At 41.6% G+C, this 17154-nt stretch overlaps 1 protein-coding gene across 4 annotated transcripts in view; it reads left to right on the top strand.

The window, feature by feature from the left end:
* The first annotated feature begins 10213 nt into the window (after positions 1-10213).
* SIPA1L1 (signal induced proliferation associated 1 like 1) overlaps positions 10214-17154 on the top strand; it is a 376548-nt gene continuing 369607 nt past the window's right edge. For all 4 annotated transcript variants that reach the window (XM_036736951.1, XM_036736950.1, XM_036736949.1 and 1 more), the window contains exons 1-2: positions 10214-10528; positions 11123-11413. The gene's annotated coding sequence lies outside the window, so the exon portion shown is untranslated. The remainder of the gene's footprint in view (positions 10529-11122; positions 11414-17154) is intronic.

Here is a 17154-nt window from a genome sequence, read left to right as displayed (position 1 = left end):
CTTATATATAGTAGGTGTTTAAAATGTTTATTGAAGGAATAAATAAAATAGACAACACTTTAATGACATTGAATAAAATTTAATCTTTGATTTAGAAGGTACTTAAGGTGCTTGTGGTACCTCAGGGCCATCATTACCAATACTTTACCTTTAAAAATTTGTGACTTTATTGGTGTAGGTATTTTCTTCATAGAAGCAGTTTGCCATCCTCTCCTTCCCTCCCACTCCTCCACATATATATATATATACATGCCTCACATAAGTGGAGAGTTGCTATGAACAAAGAAATCTATCAACCAGAAGTAATCTTTCTGTTGATGAATATCTCTAAATTTATCTGGGCTGGCCTTTGGGTAGCAAACACATAGTACATTGGTAGCCCACACTCAAAACCTTTCCAACTTGCAGCCTCAAGGCCATGTGTGACCCTCTAGGTCCTCAAGTGTGACCCTTTGACTGAATCCAACCTTCACAGAACAAATCCCCTTAATAAAAGGATTTGTTCCATAAAACTTGGACTCAGTTAAAAGGCTGCACTCAAGGACCTAGAAGGCCACATGTGACCTCAAGGCCATAGGTTTCCCATCCCTGTTCTAGATCATGTGCTTTATGAGCATAACCTTTAAAAATCCAGAGTCAAGACCTCCACACCACAACTAGGTATCAGAGGAGGCACAATTGTGCATGTTGACTATTTCTGTAGATGTACAGTCAGATGTTTCTCAAGGATGAAATACCTGATAACCTAACATTTTACTAAATGAATGAATAGCATGTATTAAGTACTTACTACCGGCTAAGAACTCTTCTAAGCCCTGAGGATACAAATAAAAAATAAAGATTGTCTGTGCCCTCAAGGAGATGACATTGTAATAGAAGGAAATGATGCATGTAGGGGAGTTTAGTAAGTCACTGAGATGGTAACGTAGGGGAGTAGATTGTGATTTTGGAATTCTGATTCTAATTGATGCACTCTTTCCAGTAGCAATGATGGTGTTTATTTAATGGTTCTATAACTGGAAAAGGGGTGGAGTATTGGTATGCATAGCAATTATGCTGAGGAGAAGACATATGGAGAATAAGGTGAATCATGCTTGGGGACACTTAGATTTAAAGGGTCATAAGAGGCAATCACCAAACAATACTACAGGGTCCCAGAATGAGAATTAGAGAGCTTTAAGGGTTAAGTCCTCCAAGACATTGTCTCTGGTCTGAGGGGGCAGCACCAAGGTGAGAAGGTCTCTGCTGTTGTGCTGAAAAGGGGAAAATAATACACACTATGCTTTTTTGGTATCCACTTACTTTCACTCACAGGTTTCTGTGCCATGCATAATATAATTATAGGTATGTATGCCTGGGACAGGCACTAAAGGTACACAATGAGCTGGACTCATAATTATATAGCATAAAAAGTAGGCTGGCCAGCCTGTGGGAAACTTCGCAGCCCTTTCAACAACGCCGAGCTACTCCCTAACACCAAACACCTCATCTTCTTAATACAAATATCCTACTAGGGAAATAATATAGTTACAAAATCTTGAATGCCACAGTCTCCAAAGAATCAGAATTATGGGTAACCTAAAGAGCAATGAAGAAATGTATAACTTCCTCCTTCTACAGGAGGCTTTTCTTGATCTTCCCAGTAGTGAGTGTTCTCTCACCCTCACAGTGACTCCGTTACATATTTTTGTGTTTACTTGTATACATGTCATATCAATCAAGTAGAACATAAGCTCCTTGAGGGCCGGAACAGTTTTTCATTTTGTCTTAGTATTCCTAGTGCCAGCACAGTCAGTTAGTCAAGGAGCATTTATTAAGTGCCAAGGACTTGGCTAAGTGCTTGGAATCCAAAAACAAGCAAAAGGAAAGATAGTCTCTCCCCTCAAGGAACTTACATTCTAACAGTGCGAGACAACCCATAAAAGGAAGCTGTAGGGTTGGGGGGAAGGGTGGGGGAAGGTACCTGGTGGGAGCATGATAGAGAAGTCCGGATAGCTAGACTGGGTTCTTTCCTTAAATGGAGGATGTAGGAAGAGTTATCTAAATAGAGGGAGGGGCCTCAGGCATGAAAGGTATTTCTGAATTGAAGGCTAAAGCAATATTCCAGGATGGAGAGGTTTCTGAACTATGGTGGAGAAGTCCACCTTATGGAATGTAGCCTGGTGGGAAATTAAGAGATGTCTAGCTTAGGCACCCTCCTTCACATAGGAGCTACTTAATAAAATCTCATTGAATTGAAGCTGTAGCATATCACATACAATAAATTGTATAAGGAGTGTTGTCTATGTTTATATATGCTCAGAAAAGAAGTCATTGGTACCAGCAAAATAACAAAAGTCCTAAAGGAAGGACTGGGTACTGAAGAATCACAGAGAGAGGAGGTATGGATGGGTTGGGATCTCTACCATTGGTCAGAGCATACAATGAGGGGTATGTTGATGAGATTGTGGGCCCACTGATATACTACAGTATGTGTATCAGAGTGTTTATACTCAGTACTTTGCGGCATAGAAACTGACTAAGGTGGAAGAAAGAATTCAACTCATTTTCTGAAAGTCAGGAGAGAGAGAGTAGGGAGGAGATCAAATAACACACAACTGTGCGTATTGTCTATCTGTATAAGAGGTTTTACTATCTTGGGAGGAGGGAGAAGTAGAAGTAGCTAAAGTCAGCAGAAGGGTGCTGGCAGGAAGGAAGCAGACTGATAACCAATCTCCACTTGGCAGACCCTTTGTCTGCTATTCTGTAGTCCCCAGGGGTGGTCAGGGATCAGTTTGTCTGACTGTTTCTGTGGGAGGGAATAGTAGACAGAGGAAAATGGAGCCTGGAAATTCAAATCCATTGTCTACTGAGATGTTTTTGTCTTCCTCTGATACTGATGTGAGTGTCTAGTTGACTAGCAAGTGAAGGGTCAGCTGAAGCAGGAGTTTTGGATTGATACTCAGTTCCATTTCGACTAACACCTGAAGGTTAGAGAGCTTACATGTTGGAATCTGAGATTGGCGCACACCTCTTGAGGCCCACTAGAGTTGAACAAAGTTAATAGATTTGGCTAGTGCTTGGTCAATTATTTTGAAAGTACTAAATGGCTTGTTGGGAATCATACAGCAAGTAGTCCTGAAGTTGTAATGTGTTGGTGAACATTAATATACAGTCATCCTTTATGGACATGAATCCATGTTAAGATGAAGAAAAAATAAATGAATGCTCATGGATTTAATTTTATCTCATTATGAATATGTCCTTATAGTAGATATATACAACAGAAATAGTTTTTAAAAATTGTTTACTAATTATTTATAATTTTGTAGCATAAGAGTAAATATATTTATAGTTTTTAGATCACAGGTTTTAACTTATTTTAGTTTGGACCCCAAGAATAAATTAGTAATTTAAAATATTTGTATAATTACAATGAAACTTTTTTTGTATGTTAGGGTAAAAATCACTTTGAGATTAAAGCTACATTGAGAATACTATTCATAAACATATTCCCTGGAAGAGAATATTCTGTATATAAATTTCGTGAAAGAGAAAAACATAGGCCTTGGACTAAACTCTGACACTTAACACAACTGAAAAGTAAAACTGACCTACTATCAAGTCAACCATTTGTTTGCTTTCATTTGTTACATTTCATTTATTTCAGGTTGTTATGGTAGGAAACACTCATTCATTGTAATATCAAAATTCATTTTAAAATCATGAGATTTTAGGTCTTAAAGAAATGGTGGACATTTTCTAGCCAAACTCTCTCAGTTTAAATATGGGGAATCTGAGACCTAAAGAAATAACATAATTTGATATAAGTCATATATCTCATTACTAGCAGAAATTTCATAAAAACTTGTTTTCAGGCTTCCAGTTAATATAGTGATGTTTCCAATAGGTCATCTTTGCAACAGTGGATTGAACCCACACATAATCTCCAAATATCTTCATTCCTAAGCGTCTATGGTCCTTTTCAGTTTATATTACTATTCAATCAGATTTAAGTACTTAAAACTAAAATATTCAAATGACTCTGTTGTCTACTCAACATGGGAATGCAGATCTCATTCCTTCCAAGCTTGCTCACCCTGCAGAACTCTTGTCCATATTCTCCCCAAAGTTCTCCATGGTGCATTGTCCAGGAGGCATTCCTCACTTTCTTCAGACAATGTTAGGATACCAATACGGCGCTTTGGCTATCTACCCGTCATTCTTTGCTCTTGCCCTGTAATCATCCCATCTTCTGTCATACAATTCCTTGATGTCCTTTATTTCTGTACTTTAGAATTCCTTGTTGATAATTTGTTACAGCATGCTCACATCCACCATATACAATACATCTTTAATTGTGAGATAGCAATTCTATATGTGGTTCATGGTTGAGTATCATTGCAAAATGCCTGCTTATTCCCTGCTGATGCCCTCTGTGAGGAGACTCTCAGTCCTGTATAGATGACTCTCATGAAGGTTTTGCATATAGATACCCAATAATTAGACACTGATTAAACAGTTTCAGTGTATGAATGTGATGGAATATTACTGTGCTATAAGAAATGAATAATGTAACAAATATAGAGAAGCATGGGAAGATCTACCTGAACTGATGCAGAGTGAAGTAAAACCAAGAAAACAATATACATAATGACTACAGCAATGTAAATACAAAGAATGACCACATACAAAACCAGTGGTGAATGCTGCAAAATTGTAAAGAATAAGCATGGCTGAAAAGAAGAGATGAGAAGAGACTCCCAACCTACCTTTTTGCAGAGGTGAGAAGTCCACAAATGTTGTATATTGCACATATTTTCAGACTTCAATGATGTATTGATCAACTTTGCTGATTCCCTTCCCCCCTCCCCTGCTCGTCCTTCCTTCCTTCCTTCCTTCCTTCCTTCCTTCCTTCCTTCCTTTCTTTCTTTTCTTCCTTTCTTTCTTCCTCCCTTCCTCCCTCCGTCTCTCCCTTCCTTCCTTCCTTCCTTCCTTCCTTTCTCTTTCTTTCATCTTAAAAAATGGTTATATGGGATGACTCTCTGGGAGGGGGAGGAGAAAAGATACTAGATTATTTTTGATGATGATATATAAAATATATATATATGATATAAAAAACAAAAAATACATGAATAAAAAGCTAATTTTTTAAAAACTTTTTTTAAAAAGATGGGAGATTAGGCATAGAGGTCCACAGTAATTCATTCTCTCAGTCATTCTCTCTCAGCCATTTTTTTTTATAACAATAAGGTCTAAGATGTTTTTCCATCACAGCTTTAGCATTTTCTTTTTGGTATCCTTCAGTCACTTTTTACATTGGTTCTTCAATTGGTTCACAATTGTATCACACCCAGTATAGACCTCCTCTGTATATACTTGGTCCAATCTGATAACTTTTCCTGTCTTTTTTTGTTTTTTGCTTTAGTGCTATTTCTGTCTCCTATGACTTTGCACAGCTTTCCCTCACTCAAATCAAAGTCATTTGCAAGTCATGTCATCATCTCTCTGATAGCATGGTCCTCCTCTTTGAGAAGGAAGGACAAACCTCAACCTGTGAGTAGTCCGAGCTGCCTGAATGGGGACCCAGCTGGCCAGTTCCATTTGGGCAACTTGTCCTCTCCTCTCCTCTCTTATTCTCTTCTCTCCCCTCTTCTTTTCTCCTCTCCTCCCCTTACCTGAAGGTATTCTGCCCAAAGGAAGCTAAACTTTGATGGCTAAAAGCTACCTAGTTAACTTGGGGTTTACTGGCTAGATTTTTTTTCTCAAAGACCAAGCCTTAAACCCAATTCAGTCTGGTTCTCAAGGATTGGACAATAGGTCCTTGCCTAAGCACCACTTAATGGTTATTTTTAGGGCCTTTCTGGCTCAAAGTGAATATAAATACTAACTGTTTCTCTTTTGGCCAGCAACCCTGAGGGTCTTCCCCTCCCAGTTTAATTTTTTTTAATTACTATTAATGGGGCCATCCCTTGACTCACTTCTTAAAGAGGCCTATTCACTTGCCTCACTTAAAGTGAGAACTTGAAAAGACCTAGCTCGAAAGGGCTAAGATCTCCCATAGCATCCTGGGCCATCTCCAGTTGTCCTGATTGATATCTGGCCACTGGACCCAGATGGCTCTATAGGAGAAAGTGAGGCTGGTGACTTTGCACAGCCCTCCCACACTCAAATCAAAGTCAATTGCAAGTCATGTCAGCATCTCCCTGATATCATCCACTTTTTCATCCATTGAATCCAAAATTCACAGAATAAATCTATAAAAATTGGACTTAGTCAAAAGGCCTCAGCCAAGGACCTAGAAGGTCATATGTGACCCCCTGATAAGGGTTTATAATGTTGGGGGGTCCAAGGGAGCTGGATCTACCATGTTTGAAAAAGAAAAGTTTGTTGAAATTTTATTTTTTGTAAATCTTTTCCATTTTTCTTTAGTTTGTAGTGTTCCTTTCCATCCTTGAAAGCCCTTGGGATGACTTTGCTTGGCTTGGTATTTTGACAAACTTTCTAATAAACTGGTTTTACCCTCCACTGCTTCTCTCTGCTTTATGAAATAATATTGCTCATAACTGTCCACCATTCTTCTTTGTAAGATTTTATAGGCATGTTTATATTCTATCCTGGTTTTGCCTTTAGTATCTATCTTTCACTATTTGTCAAGTAAGTCAGACATTTGCTAAGGCACTTTTTGAATTCTTTTGGTTTCTTTGTCCTGGCAATTAATTTACATTGGCTAATGTTTTGAAATTAATTTATTATTATTATTTTACAATTTAAGATGTTAGTATCATTTCTGAAAACCCTCCTAACCATTATGTGTAGTCAAACAAAACAATTCTTAGATTGGCCATGTCCCAAAATGGACATTCTGCATTTTAAATCTACCATCTCTTTGGGGGCGAAGGTGGAGATGGTCAGTTGAATTGCTTCAATTCTCAAAGTTCTAAAGTCTTTCAAAGTTTTTTTAGTGTTGTTGTCATTGTATAGATTATTGTCCTAGTTCAACTTACTCTGTATCAAGTCATATCAATAGCTTTTAAACATAGCAAAGGGTTAAATAATTTTAATTACATACCGTATATTTTTTCTCACTCCAATTTTCCTTTACCTCTTACCTCTGCACTTACTTTTCTCTCCTTCTTTATAGTTAGTTATATGTAATGGTTTTCCCCTATCAAATTGTTTATTCCTCAAGAGCAAGGTAACACATCATAGCTATCACTTTATCCCCAGTGATAGCTACTTATGCACTGTAAATACTTAATATTCATAGTTCATAGGATTTAAAGCTGTAAGAATCACAGGGCTCCTAGATTCAATTCAGAGATCATCGAACCCTGCTTCATTTCTCAGATTAGGAAACTGAAGCCTAGGAAAGTAAAATGATTTGCTCAAGATGATACTGGTAAAATAGTCATTTACTAAGAGCCTGCTATATTCCAGGCACTGTGGGAAGCACTGGGGATACAAAAGGAGGTAAAAGACTCTCAAGTTGCTCACAATCTAATGAAAGAGATAACATCCAAACTACTGTGTACAAACAAGCTATATACAGGAAATAATTAAAAGAGGGAAGCCATTAGAATTAAGAGGAATGGGGATAGGCTTCCTTCGTACAAGGTGGGATTTTGACTGAGACTTCAAGGAAGCCAGAGAAGTTAATGGGACAGCTAGGTGGTGAAGCGGATAGAGTGCCATACCTGGAGTCAGGAATACTTATCTTTGTGAGTTCAAATCTGGTCTCAGACACTTTCTAGCTGTGTGACCATGGGCAAGTCTTGCCTCAGTTTTCTCGTCTGTCAAATGGTCTGGAGAAGGAAACGGCACACCGTTTCAGTATCTTTGTCAAGAAAACCCCAAATGGGGGCATGAAGAGTCTGAGAAGCCAGTAGGTGGAGATGAGGAGGGAGAGCATTTTAGGCATAGGGGACAGCCAGAGAAAGTTCCTGTAGCCAATTTTAATAGGAACAGCCAGGAGGTTAGTGTCACTGGATCAAAGAGTACAATATAGAAAGTAAGGTGTAAGAAGACTGGAAAAGGGTGTGTGTATGTGTGTGTGTGTGTGTGTGTGGTGGTGGTGGTGGTGGTGGTGGTGCTTCGGGGATGGTGGGCTATGTTATGAAGGTCATTGAACACCAAACAGAATTTTGCATTTGATCTCGGCTTCCATGGGGGGTTTATTGAATAGGGGAGTGACATAGTTGGACTTGCACTTTAGGAAAGTGGCTTAATGGAGGACGGATTGGGTAGGGGAGAGATGGGAGGCAGAGAGACCCATCAGCAAGCTATGGCTATAGTCAGGAGTTCAACCTCCACAGTCTGACTCTAAATCTATATTTCTAATAATTCATTCTACTTTGATGAAATAGGGGTGGGGTGGAATAACATTGTACATAATGTTTATCTTGGAATCAGAGGGGATTGAGTTCTCACCCCAATTTATGCTTACTAGCTGTGTGACCCTAGATATTAGTTAATCTCTCTTAACCTCAGCTGACTCATTTATAAAATTTGGATAATAACTATCTCATTGGGTTGATGTGAGGATCAAATAAAGTACTGTATGTAAAGTACTTTGTAAACCTTTAAGGTCATGTAAATGAAATACAATCAATGAAGGGGTGGAAGAAAATTGCTTATGTACTTTCAAGACATCAATTTTGACATGCACTATTATTTAAATACAGATTCTACAGAATTTTATCCTTTTAGTCTTCCAAATGCTTAAAATGAAAGGGTGAAAAGTACTGAGAAGATTCACATCTTTAACAGGATTTCATTATAATAAGACAACAGGACCAGGAAGCTGGGTGGCTCGGCGGGTAGAGTGCTGGGCCTGGAGTAAGGAAGACCTGAATTCAAACTGGCCTCAAACAATCAATACCTGTGTGACCCTGGGCAAGTCACTTAACCTCTGTTTGTCTTAATCCACCAGGGAAGGAAATAGAAAACCACTCCAGTAGCTTTGCCAAGAAACTCAATATGGGGTGACAAAGAATTGGTTGGGGCTGTACAACAGTTACAAGAGTACCAGAAGGAACACTTGTGAGACGTTTAACAGTTTTAAAAAACTCCAAACACTTCCCCTCCTCCCAAAGCTTGGGTCTTTTGTGAGGTCACCATTTGAAAGAGTGCAAAGGAACTCAAAGCACGTTAACACGGTTAAGGTAAAGGTGATTTATAGTGTAGCGTAGGGGCCTGGGAGTCGGGTCCCATTAGAAGGCGAGCTCCTTGAGAGCAGGGATTGTAAACTTTTTGGTTTATACTTCAAGCCCTTCCAACGATGCTATGCATAAAGTAAGTTGTTAATAAATGCTTTATTCATTCAGAAATCTTTATATTCTAACCATTTTCTATAGAGAGGTGAGTAGGCTGCACGGTGGGGGCAATAAATAATAAGAATGATGCTAACAGCTAACATTTATAGAGCGCTTACTGTGTACCGGTCGCGGTTCTAAGGGCTGTACAATAATTATCTCATTTGCCCTGTACAACAACCTTGGGAGGTAGGTGCTATTACCTCCATTTTGCAGGTGAGAAGAGAGGTTAAGGGACTTGCCCATTCACAGCAAGCTAGTTAAGTATGTGCACTGGGATTTGAATTCACGTCTTCCAGGATCCAAGCCCAACGATCTTGGCCACTGTGCCATGATGGAGAAGATGGGTTAAGAAAGTGCTTACACAGAAGGAATTTGGAAGACGGGCATGACCTTTAACCCTGAGCCAGACTCAATTACAGCAGATGCACTGAGCTCTCTTTACAGAACAGTTCTATGCGTCCACATCTGTCCCATCGGGCAGATGTGGAAGTAACAGGGGCCCCCCCTTGCCGCGTGAAAGTCCCACTTTCTCCTGTCGCGCAGTGGCGGGGCACGCTTGGCTGGGGGTGGGAGAGGAGAAGGGGGAGGCAGAGAGAGCTGAGCTAGCTGCGCACCCACGTTTGCAGTCCCGGCTCTCTGCAGGCGGCAGGAATCTGGTGCTTGGCCGTCGTCATGACAACCCCGCACTGCGCGCTGCCCTCCTCCCCCTTTCCCTTCCTCCTCCCACCACCTTCCACCAGTTCCTTCCACTTCCCGCTGCCTCCCGGGACTCTCGCGAGACCTTGCCGGGGGACGCGGAGAAGCCCTGGAGGTGATCTCACCCCCGAGACTAGCCGAGAGGCGGGGGGAGGAGGGGGCGGAGAGCGGTTGGGAGGGGGGGAGTAGGGAGGAGGAGGAGGAGGAGGAGGAGAGGAGTTGGGAGTGGGAAAGGGAACGTTCTGCGCGGGCGGGCGAGTGAGCGAGCGCGCGCCGCCACCACCAGCACCAGCTCCAGCAGCCGCCGCCGCCACCGCCACCGCCGCCGCCGCAGCAGCACCAGCAGCAGCCGCAGCCGCAGCAGCTGCAACTTTGTTAGGGAGTTGTGTGCGTGCGTGCGTGCGGGAGCGAGCGGGCGGGCGAGCGAAAGTCAATGCGGCGCTGAGAGTCGCAGGGAGTTGGGGTGCCTGGTGGGAAAGCAGTCGGCTTCTGAGGCAGCCTCCCCTCCCCCGGAGCTCCTCCCGTCTCCTTCCCCGGTACAGTCCCCTTCTAGTGAGCCCCCCGCCCCCTCCGACCCCCTCTTCCCTACCTGTCCTTCCCCGCCCCCTCTACTCTTTCTGCAACTCCCCCAGTCCTCCTCGGCTGGGAGTCCACGACCCCCTCCCCTCCTTGGAGCCGCCCCCGCCGCCTCTTCGTCTCCTCGTTTTCATCCTTCTCTTCCTCTTCCTTCTCCTCCTCGGTTTTGGGGGTGGTGTTGGGAAGTGCTGCTCGAGCCCAGGCTGGAGCGAGGGGCGTGAGGAGGGGGGATCCATCCCCCCCTACAGTCCCCTTACCTGAGTGGCGGCACCCTCAGCCCCCCGCTTCCCCCTCCACCCCACCCCAGCCCTCAAGCCCTTTCATCGCTCCCTCTTCCCAGGTCTCTAGAAGATAGCACAAGAACCCTTCTTTCCTTTCCTGGGCTTTCCTCCTTGGGCTTTCCCTCTCTTCTCCTTGAATACCCCTTTCAGAGAAATACTTTTTTTTTTTTTTGTGAGTTGGACTGATTTCCCCCCTCCCCCTCCTCTCCTTTTCCCCTCCACTCTTCTCCCCTCCCTCTTTTTCCCAGTCTCTGCCTTGCTTATTTTCCGCAGAGAACCCCAAGAAGGCGGTAGAGGAGCGTGTCAGTGGTGTGTGTGAGAGAGAGAGAGAGCGAGAGCGAGTGTGTGTGTGTGTGTGTGTGTGTGTGTGTGTGTGAGAGAGAGAGAGTGTGTGTGAGTGAGTGTGTGTGTGTGTGTGTGAGTGTGTGTGTTGCGCTCACTGTAGCCAGGATTCCTCCTCCTCCTCCTCCTAAGAAGAGAGCCCGAGTGGAAACTGCTCCTGGACACCATCTGCCTCTTCCGGGAGCTGGACAGGAGGGGAGGGGGGCGCGCAACTAAAGAGGGGTAAGTGGCTTCCCCAGGTGTCAGGTTATAGAGCGGGGCCGGGGGAGATAAAGGGATTCCGGGGGAGGTTGTGTTGCATGGATGTGTACTGTTCCCTTCCCTTTCTGCTTTTATAGCTCGGTTTGAATGCGCGTTTGCCATTGGGGAGAGGGAAAAAAAAAGGTTGAACTTTTATTTTCGAATTTGGGGAGTGGTGCCGTTCTTACAGAAATGCCTAGGAAGGAACCTAATTAAACTATTGTTGGGAGGTTAAAATGCATGTGTGTCAATATACATACATACCTTAACCCTGAATCTGCAAAACCGATTGGGGGTGGTGGTGGTGATGGTGGTGAGCAGACTTAGCTTCTTTCATTGGTGATCTGATCTAAACGTTCTTTCCGCTGGGAGAGGTGGTTTAACGTGAGCTCATGCATTTTGTTTCTGTGCCCAACTTAGCAGTACTCTATATCCCCTTGATCTTTCCCCCAAGATATTCCCGTTTAGTTTTGGAACCCAAGTAAGGTTGATGAGCGCCTTTTGTAGGCTGTGCCTTAGGGGATGTGTTAAATGATTTAATCGTGGGAAAGGTAGGGGAGAAGTGAAACGTTTGTAGGTGGTTAATTTCACTCCCTAGGGTCTGGAGGAGGGAAAGCTGGAGGATGTCTTAGCCCTGTTCTCTAGGAGCAGGTAAAAGAGAGAAAGGTGGAGGTTGCAGCAAAAAAAAAAATTTTTCCTCCTGCACCCCATCTGTTCCCCACTTCCCCCTTAATCTTTTAAATCTTTGAAAAATTGAGAGACCCATATTGCTTCACTGTTTCAGAGAGAACCAGTGATCATACGATCTCAGGTTTAAGGCTAGAAGGTACCTGGGAGTTCATTTGGTCCAACCTCCTCTCATCTTACAAGTGGGGAAACAGGCCAGAGAGGTTGTGACTCGCTCAAGGTCGCCCAATGCAGTGCCACAAGCACCTGTTAAGTGCCTACTGTGAGCTAGGTTCCTGGGATTCAAAGACATTCCCTGCTTCACACAGCTTCTGGGAGAGCTTAGCTTGTAGACAGATAAATACATGATTATTTGAGCAGGGGGAGAGCATTAACATCTAGGGTGAACTTGTTTGCCTGTCCCCATCCAAACTTACCTGTCTTGAGTCCTTTTACCTCAGAGCCCTGTGATGGTGATTGAGTAGGCAAACTGATAGGCTCTTTCATATTATGGTGGTAATACTTGTATTAACTCTCCCAGATCATCTGTTGGCATTTTAACAGGAAGCTGCAATGCTTTCATGGCTGGGTGGTGTAATGTATCTGTACTGAACTCAAAAGAAGACCTTTATTCAAGGCTGGACCCTGCCTTTACCGACTATGTGATTTGGAGCAAATCACTGAACTCATATCCTCAGGTTCCCTATCTACAAAATGGGGGAATAATACGCTATCCATTTCCCAGGTTTGTTAAGGAAAGTACTTGGTAAAATATACCTGTTCTTAATATTTAAAAAAAAATAGGAATTTTGGGTAGGTAGATACTCTACATGGAATTTTCCATACAGTGCTGGGATTTGACCCAGGTCCTCTGACTCTAAATCAGGCAGTGTTGGTCAGGCTAACATTTTAGTAGTATTCATTGCTGGAAAATTTAGAGATAATGAGAAATGTTTCAGTTTCTAGGAAAATCTGAATTTGATTTAGGAAATGTATTTTTGAAGGAGGAGTGCCTGGTAATGAATGTCTCCCAAACAGCATTTCCTGGTAAATTTCAGTTTTGTGATGACTGTTTAGAAGAGAAAGTATTTAATGAAATGCTTATAGCCTGTTAGACTCATCTCTGTATACTTGGGATCCTAACCTAACATTACAATGCAAATTTGTTTTCTGACTGAAGGTGTCAGATTTCTTTAGGTTCCTAGATATATCTTCATGAACTAAGCTTGTAGTTACCTTTATAAAGTAACCCTTTTAGGATACACTAGTCTTTTTAGTGGTTTTAGTAATGGTAAATTGTGGTAGCTGTTAACCATTTTATCATGTCGAATAATCTTCTTAGTAAAATATTTTCAGACTAAAATCTCAGTAATTCTTTGAGTGGGGGCCTGGACCTTTGAATTCATTATCATGGGGAGCTCCTCTTGTCTCTAACTTAAAGTTTTAGAGAGTTGCCTGAAGCACAGGGAAATTTAATGACTTTGACTTGGTCATACTGTTAGAGGCTAGACTTGCACACGGGTCTTCTGACTCCAAGGCCAATCCACTATCCATTTAAATACATATCTTCTTTACGATGAGCAGTCAAAAGAGTCCTATAAAGCATATTTCTACTGTATTTGCTTTCTTAATTTTCTGTGTATAGCCCTTAAGGAAAAACTTGTCACTTTTTTTCTTTCTCTTTTTTGGAAAGGCAGTTAGTTAATCTGCCCCCACTTTTTAACAGAATGAGCACCAGCTGACTGATAAAGTAGAACTTGGTGACAGCAGTAGTCCCAGAGAAATGTTTTAAATAATAGAGTTTGCTCTCAGTGATGCATCTGGCTATTAGATGACAAACCAGGTATTAATTAGGGAATTCAAAAAAATTAATTAAAAAAATCCCAGTACCTTTCTCACTCAATTATTTCTCGTAAACTATTAACAGTTATTGAAAGGGACAAGAGTGGTACTCTGCTAAATGGCCAGAGGAAACAAAGCATTTTGGGATGGATGGTTTTATATAGCTAACAAGTTTTATTTTCTTGTCTCCTGATTTAAGGCAGATGGGACTCTTACTGAAGTTTGCCTGTCCGTCTGATTTGCTTAATTTAAAAGAAGACATGGCTTTTAGCAAGTGACTCAACATAGTCAGTAGGTGTTGCTGTTGCTAGCTTCTGTTCAGTATTTTTTCCCCCTTTCTGCAGCTGGTTGAGTTTGCAATCCAGTTTTGATGCAGTGAGACCTTTAGATTTAAAGTGCCAAGCTAAATTGGCAGTTATTTTGCTGAATGTCTGCAACTAGGAACTTCATACAATAGCTACAATATATCTTTGGAAGAGGGCTGAATCAACATAGAACAGGTTTTACTGAGAATCTTGGAGTTCAGTAGTCCTTTCTCTGATGTTCTGTTTTCTAGTAGCATTTATTAGGACATCTTATTAGTTACTTTGGTTTGCTACTTTCTAGCTACTTATAGTTTTACATTTTCTTTACACTCACAAAATGAAAACTGTTGTAAGAATAGCTGTAAGAGTATTTTGTTGTCTTTGGGACCACTAGAGTTGGCTCAGGGTTAGGATGTGAATGTTTCTCTTTGATATACCACTAAGTAGATGATCTTTTTCTACCTGTCTGAGTAGCTGTGGGACCAGGAGAATGTGGTGATCTAGATAAACAGTGGGGCAGCTAGGTGGAACAGTGGATAGAATACAGGGCCTGGAGTTTAAATTTGGCTTCAGGCACTGGCTGAGTGACCCTGGGCAAGTCACTTAACCCTGTTTGCTTCAGTTTCTTCAACTTTGTTGTTGTTGGGTTTGTTCTTCGTTCTCGAGGAGGACCATGGCATCAGGGAAATGATGACACGACTAGCACTTGACTGTGATTTGAGTGAGGGAGAGCTGTCCCCATCTTTAAAATGAGCTGGAGAAGGAAATGGCAAACCACTCCAGTATCTTGGCCAAGAAAACTTCAAATGGGGTCACAGAGTCAAATCTGACTGAAATGACTTGAACAACCACAAAAGATAGAAAGGGAGCAGACTCTTTTAAAATATTGCTAACCAAAAAGGATAGAATTAATGCACCTACTTGCACCTACTGTGTGCAAGGTACTGAAAAACACAGATTGAAAAATTATAAAATCTCTACCCTTAAAGACCTAGTAAGTAGGGATAATGATTGAACCACAGCATAATTTTATACCACAGCTTCCATTTTTATATTTTTAATTGTAGCACCATGTTGCTTCAGTACAATATGTGATCCAAACCTTTCTGAGGATTTTCAGTGGACATCTCTAACGTGGGACTTAGATTGTTTGTTCAAGGGTAAAGGAAGTGATTGACGTCATCTGTGAGTGACATACAAATATTGTTTCATTAAGGTATAGCTAGATATAGGAAGATTAATGTTTATGGCTTCTTTCTGCCATTTAAAAAAAATACAGAGGCCCAAAAGTCTTGGTGTAGTTTTAAGCATACCAATAAAATTATTCTTGTTATTAATATCCCACAACTTTGTTTTAGATTGGTCAAGTCCTATTGGTCAAGTCTGATTCTCTTCAAATTGATTTTGTTTTCAGAATTTCATGGCTAGACACCTTATGTTTTGCGCAGAGTTACTTGGGATTCATTGGTCTCTAATAGGGATAGGAACTGGATTTGTGATTTCACTGATATCAGGAGTTCCTCAAGGAATTTACTCCACCAGTGAGGTCATTACTTGGTCTGCAGCTTAGAGCCTTAGAAAGGTGCCCGTGGAGCACTGAGAGAGTAGAGGCAGGCCTTGTGGCTCTGTGTATACCATGCCACACACTGGGCACCTCTTTTCCCTACTGGGGTTTAGAATTGTTGAATTTTAAAACTAGAAAGGACCTTATCCTATACTTTAACGCCCTCATTTTTCAGGTGGGAAAATTTGAGACTCCACAGAGGCATAGTATTTCCTCAAGGTTGGATTGCACAGCAGGAATCTCAAAGCCAGCCCTGTTCTTATAACAAAACAAAAATGCCTTTCTTAGACTTTGTTTCAGAGGCATGTTAGATATGTAAATATTTGTTGTAAGAATGAAAGGGAAGAGGAAAACTCATAGTGGTGTCCCTCAAGCTGCTCCTGCTTCCACACACCTGCTAGTCATTTTCCTAAAGTACAGATCTGACCTCAACTCAGTAAACTCCTGTGGCTCCCTGTTGCCTCTGGTCAACTATCAGCTACTCTGTTAGGCCTTTAAAACCCCTCTCGATCTGGCTCCAACCTGCCTTTCTATGCTTATCATCCATCCATCATTCCCCTTTGGCCAAACACTCTATAGTTTGGTCATGCTGACCTTGTTGCTATTCCTTAAGCCTGACATTTCATCTCCATTGACACTTCTGTGTCTTTGTACAGGCTGTTTTCCAGGTCTGCAGTTCACTCTGCACTTGAGCCAGCTTCTAATTTCCTTGACAACTCAGTATAAAGAATTCCTAATTTGCTCCCCAGCTCTTTTTCTTTTCCTTTTTTCTCCCATATGTGTATATATTGTCTCTTGCAATAAAATTTAAGATCCCTGAGGGCAGGTACTGTTTTGTTTTTGTCTTCATCCCGAGCCCTTAGCATAATACCTGATGCTTAATAATAATTCTTATTGAGTGGCTACCAAAATCTGTGTTCTTGTTGCAAAGCTATACAAAATGATCTCTTTTTTTTAAAAAAGGTTTTTTTCTTTTGTTGATATACATAGTCAATAAACAGGCATTGTACTTAAGTGCTAGGGATACAAACATGAAAAAGAAAGATGGCCCCTGACCTCAAGGGGGTTGAGGTATAACTTATGTGAGAAAAGACAAGATATATAATAAAGCTGGAGGGAGCAGGTTTCTGGACATGGAGAAATCAAAGAAGTTCAAAATGATTGTAGCCAGAAAAGTTAAAAGAAGTCCAAATTGAGGGCAGCCAAGTAGGAAATGAGGAAATGTCTGTCCTGTCCCCCCTTCTTAAATGGAGATTGAGGAGTTCTTGGCTCCATCTTCTAATCGAGGGGGCAGAGTATACCAATGAGGCGTGAGTACCAAAGCTCATTGGTACTTGCAAGATGAT

Source organism: Trichosurus vulpecula, chromosome 8 (assembly GCF_011100635.1).
Source record: "Trichosurus vulpecula isolate mTriVul1 chromosome 8, mTriVul1.pri, whole genome shotgun sequence".
NCBI lineage: Eukaryota > Metazoa > Chordata > Mammalia > Diprotodontia > Phalangeridae > Trichosurus > Trichosurus vulpecula.
Note: the sequence above shows the minus strand (reverse complement) of the source record. Positions and strands in the feature narration are given on the sequence as shown.